An 11173-nucleotide genomic window follows, 5' to 3' on the forward strand; every position below is an offset into this window, starting at 1 on the left:
CAGACGTGAACGTCCACGGATGGTAAAATGTTTTCTCCAGAGTATCCTGATGGATCTAAAAGAAAGGCGCACATGTTTTCCAATTAAGAAAATGCCTGCCGAGCAATGGGTAATGCCATATGTCTGAGCCTCCTAAATGGAAATGAACAGCCAAAAGCTTTTCGCTTAATTTTTTTTTAAAGGAATTTTTGTCTTTGTGGCCTGGTTTTCTGAACTTTCCAAATATCATTATTGCATTTCTATTATCTTCACTATTATCTTAAGTGTACTTGGACTATCTAATGACGATGTCATAATTTTATAATCGATCTAGGAAACTTTACCTTTCTCTGCTCTGTCTTTAAAAACACAATTTTCTGATTTAAAATGAGAAGTCAGTGGATTCCAGCATAATTTTAAGTGATTTTTAATATTCAGTGATGAAAGTCTGTGCTTCCTCATACTTCACCACCAGCCTATCAATTTCTTCTCATAAACCCTTGAGGAATCAAATCAAAAAGCTTTTGAAAAATGTGAACAAACACTGCTTCTGTTTTCTCTTATTCTTTTCTGAGGAATTTGAAAAATGTGAACAAACTTCAACCACCGCTTCTGTTTTCTCTTATTCTTTTCTGAAGAATTTGAAAGACTTTGTCAATAAATGTTAAATGAAAATAAAGGTCAGAGAGAGGTCATAATTTCTCTCAAAAGAGGTACATTTTCTTAAGCCTATCAAACTGGAATTTTCTAACTATAAGGAAAATACGTAGCCTCCCTAAGAGAGAATTGCTTTCATTTTTCTTCCCGAAGTACATAACTATGTTCTCCTGATCAAACTATACAGATTCATATTAAAATGGTCATTTAATTTAATAATTTGTAAAAATGATAGAATGATAGAGAGTTCATTGAAAAGTATCAAAATTTGCAATATAATTAGAACCAGGTATAGCTTATAATACACAGGACATGACTAACAATAATACTAAGTTGGTCCCGAGACTGAATATCTTTATGCTAAAGATCAATGAAGCTCCTTTACCAGTGAAAAAAAGAGACTGAGTTTTGCTTTTGTCTCATTCCAACTTGGTCATGTGGCTATTGTTCTACTAAGACTGTGTCAAGACCTTTAAAACTCAAACTTGAAATTTGCTTAGGTACTTGTTAAGTTGATGAAAATAATCTTTGATGCATTTGTATACATATGTAATTTTATAATAAATATTACATAGGTAATACCGTTCATTTGGGGTTCATTGTGATAAGTGTTCTAGAAAACACTGCATCATTTTTATTTCATTTAGTTCTCCTCTAGTAAAACATAAACTCAATGAAGATAGAGACATTTTTTCTCATTCACCACTGTATCACCAGTCACTAGAATAGTGCCTACTATGTAATTTGTTGAATATAAATGAATGAATGAATGAATGAATGTTGACAGTATTATAATAAATGTCTAACAGGTAAACTAAGGCCCAGCTATGTGCCTTGCTTTAAAAAGCTGTCAAACAGTAAGTTTTGGGGCTGAAGTATAACCCAGTTATATCTGACTTCAAAGCCAAAGGATATATTTCAGAATAATACAGTCTACTGCTATAAAAAGCATTGTTTTCCTCCAAATCCAGTCTGTGAATTGGGACAATCAGAGGGACAACCAGCCTGGTCCTTCTAAGTAGGATGCATGTCTTCTCAACATTCTGCACAGGAAACTCCATTTTCTCCTCTACTATTAAAAAAGAAGCATTAAAACCCTTTATTAGGACACTTTTCTTACCTGGTGCCCAACTGAAAAGTTGTCACCATTTGTGCAAGATGGTGTCACTTCCTGTGTATCATTATTATATACCAGCTCACAGCAATAGCTCATGGCACTACATAATTTTTCATGCCACATATTATTATATAGATTATATCAGGTCCTTTAATTCTCTCAGTCATTTACCTTCTTTACACTGGGTCTTTACAGCTTTCCTCCTCCTCCCCAAACTAGCTTCCTATCCTCAATTACTTTTTAAAGATATAAGTTGTATTCAGAAACTGAATGCTATTCAAACTAAAAATCTTTTGTTCAAGATGACTTATGCAAAAACTAGTAAGGTGTGCTTCCTGGATTAAATTTGCTTGTGGGTTCTTTGTTTTCTCCCCAACTTGAGCGAAGTGCAGAAGAGCACTCTGGTGTAATCGAGGGGGTCCTGACTATACTGTTTACTAGCTATGTGATTTGGGTCAATTGCTTTTTCCTTTCAGCTTTGATTTTCTCCATTTGAAAACCTTAGGATAATTTAAAACCTACCTACAGGGCTGTTATTTGATCATTGAAAATTTTTAATTCGTTTTACTTAATAGACACGTGTTACAAAATTCAAAAATACAGAAGAATTATTTAGTGAAAAGTAAATCTTCCCTGTCCTCTAATCCTGAAACTAGAAACTGTTTCTTTCTTATGTGTCCTTCCAGAGATATCGTTTTCATTTACAAGTAAATACCTTTTTTATTCATTTTTAACATCAAAGGCAATTTTCTATGCATGGTTCTTAATCTTGTTTTCTTGCTTATCAGTATTTCTTGAAAGCCTTTTCATACAAGAGAGTCCACCAAGAACTTACATGAGAAGCTTGCTTTTGAAAAGCTGCATGGAATTATTTTTGTATCTTACAAAATTATCTTTAAATTAATATGGAAGAATAGACAAGACAAACAAACAAGACATTTTGAAAAGAAAATAACAACATAAGGAGAATTGGCCTACCCAGCTGTCTAAATCTCTAAATGTATTCTTAAAAAAAAATAAGTAAAGCAGTGCAGTACTAGGGCAAGACAGATCACCAAAAGCAAGAATATATAAAAGACCTAATATACATAAAAATTGATATATGATAAAAGCTGTATAAAACATTGGATATTTAGAAAAAGTTATATCAAGTAATTATCACATTTCCACACACATTCCATATGGATTGGAGAGTTAAATGGGAAAAAAAATGAAACAATAAAAATGGTAAAAGAAAATATAGGTAAACATCTGTGTGATCTTGGAGTTATAGTCTTTTAAAACAAAAGAAGAAACTATAGCAAAATCAACTCTAGTAAAGAAACTATAGCAAAAACAAAAAAAGAAAGTATAAATAAAAATAACATATTTTAAAAGGATAGATTTCTATGATTTGTATTTCAATTTGTATGATGGATTTGACTATGTAAATAGTAAATTTTCATTATATCAGAAAATTTAATAGGCAAATTACAAATAGAAAAATTTTGGAAGATATATGACAGACAAATGACTAACAATCTTTATATTAAGAGATCTCACTACTAGTAAGAAAAATAAAAACCACCCAATATAACTCTGAGTAAAGTTTAGAAGATAACAATTCACTAAAGACAAGTTTATACAAATGGCCAATAAACATTTTTAACAGATCTCTAACTTGTCAGTAATGCAAAATGATAAGTAATGCTAAAAGAACAATGAAACACCATTTTTTCATCTGTGAAGTTGGGAAAGATAATTAAATGCACAATTCTCAATATTGGCAAATAATCATTGAAATAGATGCTCTCATATACGTACTACCATTCTAGAAGGTAATTTGATATGTTTCAAGAGCTTTAAAGCTATGAATTTTTTGTCTTGTATTTCTAGCTGTAAGAAGGTGTTTTAACAAAATGATCAAATGTGCACAAAAAGACATATACAAGAATACCCAACAAACATTGTGAAAATCTCAAACAACATGTCTATCAGTAGTTTGTTACTATATACATATTTTACTAAACTATGAATCTGTTAAAATCACATTTTATAGAAATAGTAGTGGCAAGAGAAATTTCTCAAAATGTATAGTTAAATTAAAAAATCAGATTATAAAAGATCACATACTGTACAAATCCAGTTTAAATAGACATATGTATATGTATATATAATATAAAAAGATAAGGTTTTAACTGTTGAAACTGTTAACAGTTTCCTGGGTGAAATAACAAACAATTTTTTAAGTTTTGTACAGAAAAGTATTATTTTTATAATCAGAAGAAGTCAATAAATGTTATTTTTAAAATTAGAATCAGAGCATCTCTAACTTAGATATTTAACTATTATTATTCAAGTGTCTCATTATTTGTGCCAAACCTTACTGAGTGTTTCTTGGGTATGAATTTTCTTTAAAAGCATACAGACAAATATTATTTCAGATCATCTTCAGGAAATCTCTCAACCCTAAAATTAAAGCCCAAAACTATCCCCCAGGAGGGTTTAAATACTATTAAAATATTATTAATGTTTCTGCTTTGTGTTGAGGCAATTGTTTAGATAACAAAGTAATTGCATACATAAACACTGCTGAATCCTAATTAAGAAGTTAAAATACCAATAAGAGTGAGATTGTAGATAAAAAGACTAGGATTGTTATTATCTGTAGGCATCAGCCATGGGATTTGCCAATATAAGTTTGCCTTAGCCAACAATAGACAAGACATCATATGTTCAAGTTCTACTCTTGGCATAAAATCAGAAATTGGGCTGGTAATCTAGGTCAGGAATTCATTTCAGAACAAATCACAAATTTTTTGTGTGTGACTGCCAAGTAATTTTCAGTTTCTTTTCATGGTTTTCTGAGAAAGTTAAAGCCATGCTTTAGTTACATTACATGAATTGTCAACAAAGCTAGTCATGCATGAGAAATCATTGCTAATGTGTTTAAACACCCTTAAATCTGTTTTATTTCACTTCTCCCATGTTATCAGGACAATCAACTCCACTGTAGTTTTCAAGTACTTCTAATCAGGGTTCGATTCCCAGAAGTAAATGAAACTGAGGTCTCCTTGAATTATCAAAAGAGCTTCCTCTTCAGGTCTGCTGATGTCCAGTTACTCAAATGTGACATAGCACTGAGCTGAGTAATATTTGCAAGTCCATTTTACATAAAATATTTCTTACCTAGCGTTTCTAGATTGATTCATAGCCGATAGATACCAGTATTTATCAATCCAAAGTATACTGTGGTAGATTTCTGCTTAAAAATGGGGAGGAGTGCATTTTGGCAGGCTAATCCTTCCAGTGGGAGCAAGAAGAAAAATCAAGATAAAACATGGTAATTATCTGTTTGAAGTCAGCAGACTGCAGCAACAACAAAGAGAATTAGAAGGGCCATAATCAGAGAGGAATGAACACAGCAGAATTAAAGGGATTCTGCAGTCACTTTAACCCTAGGGGCATTTGCCAATTTTGTGAATGGGCACAAGGATGAGAATCTGAGTTTTGTATCCAGAAAGAGATGCGACTGGGAGACTGAGGAAGGAAAAAAAGCTAAGCTTTTGGCAAAGATATGTGGAGCCTCGGGCATATTGCTAGTTTTCTTTTCACAATAATTACCAATTTCTGGAGCAATAGCAGGCGGGAAACTAAAACCTAAACAGAAAGTTTCTAAAAGACCAAGTAAAGATTTGGTAGTTTCGTAAAAAGATTCCATTAAACAAGTGAAAAGGCAATCCACAAAGCAAGAGAAAATGTTTGCAACATATACCCAACAAAGATTTATAGCTAGAATGTACAAAGAACTTCTACAAATCAATAAGAACATACAGTACAATACAACTGAAAACAAATGAGAAAAGATATAAACAAATGTTTCACAATAAAACATTCATTTGAGCAATAATCATAAGAAAAGGTGCTCAATTTCATTAATCATAGGGAAAGTGAAAATTTAAATCACAAAGCAATTACTATTATACACTTACCAAAAAAAAAGCTAAAATAAAATACATAAATAACAATTTCAAGTATTGGCGAAGATGTAGAGCAACTGGAACTCTCATATTTTGCTGGTGGAACTATAAATTGTAAAACTACTTGGCAATATCTACTAAAGCTAAGAATGTGCACATCCTTGTCTACGGCCATGCCACTCTGAACAAAGCCCAATCCCATCTGATCTCAGAAACTAAGCAGGGTTGGGTCTGGTTAGTACTTGGATGGGAAACCACCTAAGAAGACTAGATGCTGTAGGTGTAAAAAATAAAAAATAAAGGATTGTAAGCTGACAAGGTCCTTGCAATCTGTGAGGTCAACAAGGGTTGCCTCACTTAAAAAAAAAAAAAATAGAATATGCATATCCTTGATCCAGTCATTCTACTCTTTGGTATAAACTCTATAAAAAATGTATAAGTATATAGCCCAAAAGACATGTACAAGCATGTTTATAGTGGCACTTTTGATAGTATCTCCAAATTGGAAGTTATTCAACTATCTAACAACAGTAGACTAGGTAAATAAATAATAGCCTATTTTTACAATATATTCAGTAATGGGAATGAACAAACTTTATATACAAGAACATGAATAAATCTAATGGAGTGCATAAGAAGCTAGAATCAAAAGAGTGCATCTGTTATGATTTTACTGATAAAAGACAAAATTAACCTATGGTTACTATTAAAGGCTAGCAATTCTACAGGGACAAAAGAGAACTTCTGGGATCTGGGCAATATTCTGTTTTTAATCTGTGAACAGTATCATGAGTTTATTCACTTTGTGAAATTTATTCTGCTACATACCTTTAATTTCTACACTTCATAAAGATATATTTAAATTAAAAATTTGCATCAAAATGTATATGCATATAGAGAGAGTTAACTACCCCAAGAAAATTGTCTTAGACTGAAATCAGTATCAATATCTCAGTGTATATTTAATTCATCTGTTAGACATAATTGATTTCTACATTTGTGTCTATCAAACTACTAAACAAATATTAATTAAATACCTAATTACTATGCCAGTGGGAAAAACTTAAGTAGAAGATATGATCCCCAATTACATGGTGTTTACAAAGTATTTATAATCTGTTTGGTGAAATAAGATTAGAAACAAAAGTAGCAGGTAGAACTTGATGTCTGAATTCCTTTCTTGAATCTGGGAGTTTTGAGCAGATTGAGTTTGGGAAATCACTCTAGCTACTAAGATATTCTTTGTGGATCCTCTTTTTGCTCACAGAGAATGATGTTTATTTTTCAGGTTTTTTGCATCTATGCTCACAAGGAATACCGACTTGTCATTTTTTATTCTTATAATATCTTTGGGTAACATTGGCCTCCAAATTTGGAAGTATTCCTCCTTCTTCAATTATCTGGAGGACTTTTTGTAGCATATAAATGTTTGGCAGAATCAATCAGTGAAGCCATTTCACTTGGAATTTTCTTTGTAAATAGGTTATCTAATAGGTTATGTAAATAAGACTATTTAAGTTATCTAATTCTTGAATTAGCTTTAGTAGATTGTGAATTTTTATGAATTTTTTCATTTAATCTATGTCATAAAATTTATTGAAATAAATGTATTCACTATATTTCCCTGTTAATATTTTCAAGGTCTGTATGATCTGATATTTGTCATCCGTGTTTAGGAGTATATCAATTTGATCTTTTCTAAAAATTAACATTTGGTTTTATTGATTTTCTTTATTTTTTTGTTTTGAATTAACTTGTACTTCAACTCTTTACTTTATTATATCTTTTCTTTTTCTTGCTTTGGATTTAGTTTGCTTTTGTTTTGCTATTAACTTAAGATAAAACCTTAGATGATTAAGTTCAAATCTTAATTTTTTAACCAGTATGAAAATCTTTGCCTTTTATTTGTTTTTTAGTAAACATAATTATTTAAAGCAAATATTCATATGGTTTAGTTTAAATCTGCCATCTTGCTGACTGTCTTTTAAGTAGTCCCATGTAGTATTTGGGATTGTTTTCCTTTCCTGCCAGTTTTGAATTGAGTAGTTGTATGATTCTATTTCGCCTCCATTATTGGCTTATAAGTTATACTTCAATTTTATTTTTTTAGTAGTTGCTCTAGTGTTTACCATATTCATATTTATAACATAATCTACTTTAAATTAATAATATATCATTTCATATATGGTGTAAAAATTGTACAATAGTATATTTCCATTTCCTCTCCCTTGTCCTTTGTGTAATTGTCATAGATTTTATTTCTACATATGCTATAAATCCCACAATCTATCAATACTATCTTTCCTTTAAACACTCAATTATCTTTTCAAGTGATTGAAAAGAAAAGTCTTATACCTACTTTCATTTTTACCATTTCCTATGTTTTTCCCCCTTTTGTTTAGATTTAGCTTTCCATTTGGTATTTTATTCCTCTGTCTGAAGGACTTGCTTTAATATTTCTTGTGGTGAAATTCTGCTGATAATAAATTCTCTCTTTGTTTGTGTGGAGAAAAAAAATCTTTATTTTGCCTTAATTTTTGAAATACATTTTCCCACAGGGTACATAATTCTAGGTTGACAGATTTTTTTACTTTAAACACTTTAAATATGTCACTCTACTATCTTTTGTCTTGAATTGTTTCTGATGAGAGTCAGCTATAATTCTGATCTTTGTTCCTCTCTTTATATCATTTTATTTTTCTTTAGCTGCTTTCAAGAATCTCTCCTTACCTTTGGTTTTCAGCAGTTTGCCTATGTATCTGTGGTTTATTATTATTGATTAATTTTGAAAATTCTCAGCTATTATCTATTCAAATATTTCTTCTGCCTATTTCTATCTCTTTTGCCCTCTGGGACTCTAGTTATTTATATTTCTAGACAATTTGTTATTGACCTACAGCTCTTGAATATTATGATGCTATTTTTTAGCTCTTTTATTCTTTTGCATTTCATTTTAGATAATTTCTGTTGACCTACCTCCACACTTATTCATCCTTTCCCCAGCTGCATCCAGTCCACTAGCCAGCCCATCAAAGGAAATCTTCATCTCCAATGGCTCACCTTTTAAAATTTCTAATATTTTCATTTGTCTTTTAAAATAATTTTTATATCTCTGATGAAAGTCTCCATTCATTCATGTATGTTGTCTATTTTTTTCACTAGATATTTTAACATATTGTTCATAATAATTTTAAACTCCCGTCTAATTATTCCAATTGTATCATCTGTATCTAGTTCTGTACATTACTTTATCTTCTTACAATGAGTCAATTTTTTTCTTGTTTTTTTTTTTATGGGTTATTCATTTTTGATTGAAAGTTGAATATCATAGATCAAAGGACAGTAGAGTCTGAGGCAAATTATTTTTATTCTGAGAACCGGTCATATCTCTTCTCTCAGGCTATTAGTGGAGGGAAGGTTTGAATCAATCTAGTCAGTAATTGAATTAGGTTTGGTTTTTCTGTTATCATTATCGTTAGTGCATTATAAGATTCAAAATGCCTTCAGTGTTGGGTTGCCATTATCCTCTGCTTAGTGTAAGGCCAGGTCTGCATGCCTGAATCACAGAAGGGGTCTCCCTACATCCTTGTCCATTGGTGGGCTGTTTCTGCTTGTTACTTGGTGCTAGGCTTATGGTGGGAGGCTTCTTGGTTCTCTTGGTACAGCTTCAGGCTCAGGTAATGCTCATTTATATGGGCCTTGTGGTTGAGGCATTTTTAACATTCCTTCCTTTCTTCCTCTCATAGCAGCCAAGTATTCTTTCTCTCTGTCTCTCTGTCTCTCTGTCTCTCTATCTCTCTATCTCTGTCTCTCTGTCTCTCTGTCTCTCTGACTCTCTCTCTCTCTCTCAATCTGTGTTAGATATTGGGCAAAAAAATAGTTCTCTGACCTTTCACAAGTGGTAGCAGATCTCTGCTTTGTACTTGTGCAGAATTCTTGGACCAAGAAGTTTTCCTGACTTTTCATCAGTATCCCTGGTGGCAAGTATTCGATATCCTCTCCTAGTGGCTTAAGGCTTTATATCATATAGGAGAAGGATCTGGTAGAGTGAGCAGTGTTTTTGCCAGCCACCCAGTGGCACCCAATCACCTCTTGCACATCTACCCGACCATGGCCGGTGGTGGGAGAGCTCTCCAGTCTCTTGTCCTGCACCCAATATCTGTAAGCAACTGATGAGGCCCCTGTAGAAGAGCTTGTGAGTGAGGGCAAACCTCCCCGTGGCTCTCAGTTTTTCTAAAATGAAATCTTTACCCACCCTGACCTTTAAGAAGTATTTATAATGTTAACTTATTTTTTTCTTACATGCTTCTATGGCAGCCATGTATTCTTCTTATGCTTTGCCAAGGTTGAAAATTTCATGTCTACCTTCTTCCATCCAAATGATCTGTCACTTTTCAGAATTCAGTTTTCTTGATTGACTTCTGACCTCAGCATTCTTATAGCTTTGAGACAAGTTATAATTCTGTAGATCATCTGGCTTTTTCTCGTTGTTAAGATGGGAGCAACATTCTTTTGCAGCTTTCAATATCCTAAGTGGAAGCAGAATTCACCTGCTAGAATTTTGCTTGGGATTAAAATCTATATATCAGTTTTGGAGAAATTTTCATCTATATAATATGAGCCTTTCAATCCATATATGATTTATTTTAAAAATTTTGAGTAATTTATAATTAATCTGTTTTTATAATTGTACTTATATAATATTGTAAGTATGCACATTGACTAAAGTTGGCAAAAATTACCCTTATGCAAGCCTATATCTCCTCTGCGGTGATGAAGTGGCAGAGGTAGGGAGCAAATTTAGAGGGAAGATAGTGATACCCTCTTCGTTCTCATTTCACAGGACATTCTAATACCTGTTTAAGGTCAAACAGCTACTAGTTACCTGCAGATGTTAGACTGTAACACTGGTCCTATTGATGGGGTCTTTCCACTGCACATGACATATGCTAATGTACTTTGAAGTGAGCTCTTGGATTCTTTTCTTTTTTTTAAAGGAATGTAATCAACACAAATTTTTCAGAATGTCAAACATGTCAATAAGTTTATGACTTTTCAAATATCTACTCTCTGTTTCTATACCAAAACTCTACCTTGGATATATGTGCTGAATCCTTTGATGAAAAGGAGGTCTTTACTTCTTTAAATTTGTTCATATTCACTTTTATTAGTGCTCTCACCTGGCCCTACCATTGTCATTTTGTTTTTTATACACATTTGCATTCCAGGTCTTCTTTGGGATCTCACCATTTAAGCGATTGTTCTTTCTTGTATCAGAATTGGCAAAAAGCCTTTAAAATTAAATAATCTGACAGACAGCCTTTGCCATTCTCTACTTGAATTTGGGGTCACTGAAATTATAACACTAAGACTAAATTATAAGTTAGTTAACTGGTCATCTTATAACTCAAATAAACATGGATCGGTGTTATGGAGGAATCTCAATATGAGCTACAAATCA

At 32.2% G+C, this 11173-nt stretch overlaps 1 pseudogene; it reads left to right on the top strand.

Moving 5' to 3' along the window:
- The first annotated feature begins 5875 nt into the window (after positions 1-5875).
- LOC112479094 lies at positions 5876-5995 on the top strand (annotated as a pseudogene).
- Positions 5996-11173: the final 5178 nt, after the last annotated feature.

This window comes from Pteropus alecto, unplaced genomic scaffold (assembly GCF_000325575.1).
Source record: "Pteropus alecto unplaced genomic scaffold, ASM32557v1 scaffold33, whole genome shotgun sequence".
Taxonomy (NCBI): Eukaryota; Metazoa; Chordata; class Mammalia; order Chiroptera; family Pteropodidae; genus Pteropus; species Pteropus alecto.